Source organism: Triticum aestivum, chromosome 2B (assembly GCF_018294505.1).
Source record: "Triticum aestivum cultivar Chinese Spring chromosome 2B, IWGSC CS RefSeq v2.1, whole genome shotgun sequence".
NCBI lineage: Eukaryota > Viridiplantae > Streptophyta > Magnoliopsida > Poales > Poaceae > Triticum > Triticum aestivum.
The window spans coordinates 2324734-2330251 of NC_057798.1; positions in this window are offsets into that span (position 1 = coordinate 2324734).

The window sequence follows — 5518 nt, forward strand, 5'->3', positions numbered from 1 at the left end:
TTGAATCTCATACCTCTTTGGCCCTCATGCTGTCTTAGTTTCTCCCAACTTGACCAATTTGTGCATCGTCGGTAAGTTTCATCGCTTACCAAAAATCTCTTATCAAGTGAGCAGCTCCTTACACACGCTTGGCGAGAATTTGAACATACTCATTGCATAGGTGGCAATAGTATGCGTCACTAATTTAAAAAGAGTCATTCGATCTTTTCCCTTGTCCTTGATTGGCTGGAGTATACCTTTTATAATACCTCCTTCCGGGACCGGCAGACAACATATTTCTCACCGAAACAAATTATCATGGTGTTTAGAGAGATGTCACTTCTTGGCCCTCCTATGGTGAGCACTTATTTTCAAGTAGTGAGAATTTTGATGGACTAAGAAGCTGACCAGTAGTTCAATTGTAATAGTCCAGTACTTGCTTAACAATATTGGCTTGATCTGGGCTAGCTTTAAAAACCAGTAAGCTATTGTCTGCAAACACGAGATGAGAAATTCCTGGCTTTGGTGACAAATTCTTAGCTCTAGTAATTCACTTGATTCAACTCTTCTCTCTACCAATCCTGAGTGTGCATCAACAACAAAAAGAAAAATGTATGGAAAGAGGGGTCTCCCTGTCTCAAACCACACGTCGGTGAAAAACTCTCGAGCAGGTTTCATTGTAGCAGACAAAGTATTTGACAGACTTAACACATTCCATGGTCCATTTCATCCATTTATACGTAAAACCCAACTTTTCCATATCCCCTTCCGGATACGCCCAATCGACTCTGTCATAAGACTTGACGGGTACATAATTTTTCTTTTGCATCTGAACTCTTCTAGATAGTATTAATGCATTCAAAAGCTATGTGGGCGTCGTCATAATTATTGTCCCTAGGATGAATGGTGCTTTAAGTGGGGGAGATTTAATCATTAAGGTGAAGTCACATTCTATACACTATGTTACATAAGCTGATGGGTCCTTAGTCATTTAGGGTGTTTGCATTCTTTCTCTTCGGGGACTAGCACAATGATAGTTTCATTGATGCCCTACAATATTGACAACTTTAGCAAATTATTCTTTAATTGTTGTGATCATGCCGCTCTTTAGAATACCTGAATGTCTTTAGTAAAAATCTCATTTATGCATCTGCTATAGGTGCACTCACAGGTATGATTTCTATAACTCACTACATCTCTTCCTCCGTCAATAGTGATGCACTACTACTCTCCCTACATCACATACCCCTCATAAGTTGTGTTATTAACGGCTCTACAATATTGACAACTTTAGCAAATTATTCTTTAATTGATGCCCTACAATATTGACAACTTTAGCAAATTATTCTTTAATTGTTGTGATCATGCCGCTCTTTAGAATACCTGAATGTCTTTAGTAAAAATCTCATTTATGCATCTGCTATAGGTGCACTCACAGGTATGATTTCTATAACTCACTACATCTCTTCCTCCGTCAATAGTGATGCACTACTACTCTCCCTACATCACATACCCCTCATAAGTTGTGTTATTAACGGCTCTATGGAATCGAGGATACTGTCAGGTTCCATTCCCCGTTATGATTTCTATAGTTCACGGAAGAAAAATGCAGCCAAAAATGACATCTCCCATCTTGGAAAGGGGTTTAGGGCATCTCCAACGCTGACCGCTAAAATAGATACTGTATTTATCTGTGAGCCAGCTATCCAATCATGTCCGCATACATTTCAAAGCGGGCAAACCGGGTGATATACATGCAGCTAAGACAAAATTCACTTAAGTTTGGACATAATTAACATAAAATAGAAGATATTTCGTCCGTCCTAAAACCTAAAACAAAAACCCAACACTAGCTCATAGAGGACGGTGACCTTGTATGCATGGCCATCCTGGCAGAACAGTATGTCCGTCGTCGGAGTCGGAGTCATAGTAGTCCTTTTCCAGCAGCGGAAGGGGATGGGGGCGCGGCAGCCCTGCCCAGCCGGCACCTGGCGCCCGTGGAGGAGCCGCTCTGCTTCCTTATGAGCCGTGTGGAGAGTTGACGCAGCCAGCGCCGACCCCGACTTCGGTGCCCTAGCAGCGGCCTTGCCCCTACTGGCGATGGCGCAGGTGTCATTGAGGGATCACTCCACGTCGATCTTGGCAAGCTCCCCGTCGAGGTAGCAGCGGCGCCGAGCGACCGCCTCCGCGGTGGTGAGCGATCGGTCGTGGGTCTTCCATGAGGTCGGGGCCCTCGTGGACCTAGGCCGGTGCCTTGTCAGACTTGGCGAACATGGAGCGGTGTGCCACATTTGCTGCTCATATTGCACCACCTCTTGGCCAGCCTCTTCTCGGCCGACATAATGGTCAGTGATGACGAGGAGCCGTCGCCGCAACCAAGTTAGAGGAGGGGGCGCTTGTGCGCCTTCTCTATCACGGCAGCTCATCCTTTATGGTCTTGCCCCATTAGATGCGGTGCGGGGGTGACCTCGGCTGGTTACCCGCATGAATAATGTGGAGTCACGTCGGCTCTGGAGCGGCGCTGACTGGCATCACTACTGGAATCAGGATCTTTGTCATCAGCTAGATCTGTGCCGTCTGCTAGCTGACGGCAAAGAAGGTCTTTGCCCTCATCTTAATAGAAGCTGAAGGTAAAAAAAGAGCTGACGACAAAGACCATGTTTGCCGTCAGCCAACTCTTTGCCGCGGACGGCATAGAGTCTTTGTCGTCGCTAGCGGACGACAAAGAATGAGGGTGGCCCACTACCGAGTACCACCTAACGGACACTTTCTTTGTCGTTCGCTAACAGACGATAAAGAAAGTGGCCAAACTAACGTCCGTTAGCTAGGATCTTTGCCTTCTCCTAGAAGACGACAAAGAACCGTGCCCTAACTAAAATCCATCGACGCCCGCCTGCGCCCCACATCTCTCTGTCCCCTCTCTCTCTCCGCCCGCGCCCGAGCCGCCGCCGCCCCGCGCCACCCCGCCCCCGTGCCGCCGCCACCTCCGTCGCCGCGCCGCCCCAGCAGCCCCGGTGACCCCCTTCCTCGCCCCGCACCATCCCTGTCATTGCGCCGCACCGCCCCGGCCCGCCCCATGCCCGACCCGCCCCATGCCCGACCCGCCGCCGCCCCACGCCACCCGCGTCACCGCGGCAACCTCTTCTCCACACCGGCGGCCTCGACACCCCTCTGCTCCACCACCGCGGCCCCGACGCCCCTGTGCTCCACCATCGCGGCCGCACCGTCGCTCCGGTGCCCCCTCTTCCACTCGGCCGCCCCGGCGCCCCTCTCCTCCACCACCGCGGCCGCCCCACCCCTCCGACGCCCCCTCCTCCACCCGGTGAGGCCTCTTGTTTTTTTCTATTTTTGTTTCTGTATTTTAAGTTTAGTTTAGGTTTACTTTAGGTTTGGTTTAGTTTAGGTTTACTTTAGTTTAGGTTTAGAGCAGAGAGCCTTATATTGCAGTGCAAGAATTGATTATGATAGCTTGCATTTACATAACTTTTCTGTAATAGGATCCTATGGTAATGTGATGTGGTACTTGTTCTGATTTACATACAAAGTAAATTGATTTTAAGACACTACCCTTAGTTTCTAATTTGAGGTATGTTTGTTTCCTTGGTGTGTGGCACCTAGAGCCACCTAAAATATGGTGCAACTATGACTGTTGCCACAAGTATTCCAATGTGATCACACAAGGAACTTTAGGTTTAGTTTTGGTTAAGAAGAAAGAAGAAAGATGAAAAAAAGAAGAATATAATTAAAGAGGAGGAAGAAGAAGTGTATTTTTCCCTATTTTTAGATTACTATGTTCTTTTTTCAACATTTTCAGTTTTCTTTCACGTCTAAAGAAATCCCTAGTTTTGAAGGGTGCCAATTGCCATTGCCAACTAACCTACCAAATTAATTAAGTGTTGTTGATGTTGTTGAGCACAAGTGCATTGCTTTTTTTTCTTAGTTTTCTTTCATGTCTAGAAACTTGGCTCTATGTTTATAGATATGCCTCTAGATACTAATTGGTCTTTTCTGCTGCTTATTAGAGATGGGGAGAGACCGTCACCGCAGGCTCTGCTCTGCCACACCGGAGTACGAGATGGATGGTTTCGAGTTCTTCAGTATCATACTTGGGACTTCCTCCAAGAGGCAGGTATATAAAAGGAGAGATCTCCCCTTCACCCATCTCATTATGATAACTCTGCTGTTTGCTACATCACTCCTTGTCCCAAACTGCAAAGGCTGCCTGACACTTTTATGATGATGTGGACGGCCATCGTCCAAAGAATGTGAAGCTGCGACAGGCCGGCAGCGGGCTTCGCAGGCTTTGGGACGTGGAGTTGGTGATCAGGTATGGCCACATGTACCTGTGTCGTGGCTGGGAACAGTTCTACCGTGCCTACGACCTGTGGCACGGGTACTTCCATCTCTTCAGGTACGACGGTGACACCATGCTCACCGTGAAGGTGTTCAACATGACTATGTGTCACATGCGCTACCAGGACGACGATGATGCCAGTACGTTCTGCCTCTTCTTCCTCTACATTTTGCATTGTCTCACATCGATTGTTAACGGTCATTGTTGCATTTGGTCAGGCAATGGGAGCAACAGCAGCGACTCTGGCTACAGCCAAAGCAGCTGTGACTCTAGCTGCAGCAAAAGCAGCAGCGAGGATGATCCGGAATGGAGTAGGGAAAAAGAGGAGCAGAGTGGGGATGAGGAGGTGCAGGCTGACGATGGGCAACAGATGTTGGTGGCTGAGGATGACGTAGCGATGGTGGTGGCTGACGATGTGCAAGAGATGGTGGTGGCCGAGGATGACCTAGCGATGGTGCTACCTGAAGATGGCCTCGCGATGGTGGTGGTGCCTCACAATGACCTCGCGATGGTGGTGGCGCCGGCGATCCCACAGTCGGGCGACATGACCATGCCAATTGTGGTAGAAGCCTACATCCCACTGCCTCCACCGCCTCGCCGCTCTTGGCGCATCAGGATGAGGAAGGAGAAGGAGAAGAAGAATGAGGAGTGAGGTATGTCAGATCTCCAGAATGATCTATATATACTTAGCTTTGTTTCCTCGGAAATGACATAAGTTAGCTCTAATATCCTAAGTTATCTCTAATATGCTTAGTTTCCTACATTTTCTCGATGACATACACTTGGCTTACTTGTGTAAAAAATGGCATAATTATGCTTAATTAACTCAGAAATGGCATAATTAGTTAAGTTAGCTCCAAAATGACCCATTTAACCTAGGTTAGCTACAATATGATCAATTTTACCAAGGTTAGCTCCAAAATGACCAAGTTTACCTAGGTTAGCTCCAATTTGATCCATTTTAGCTAGGTTAGCTCCAAAATGACCTAGTTTACCTAGGTTAGCTCCAAAATGACCAAATTTACCCAGGTTAGCTCCAATATGGTCCATTTTAGCTAGGTTAGCTCCAAAATGATCAAGTTTACCTAGGTTAGCTCCAATATGATCCATTTTAGCTAGGTTAGCTCCAAAATGATCAAGTTTACCTAGGTTAGCTCCAATATGATCCATTTTAGCTAGGTTAGC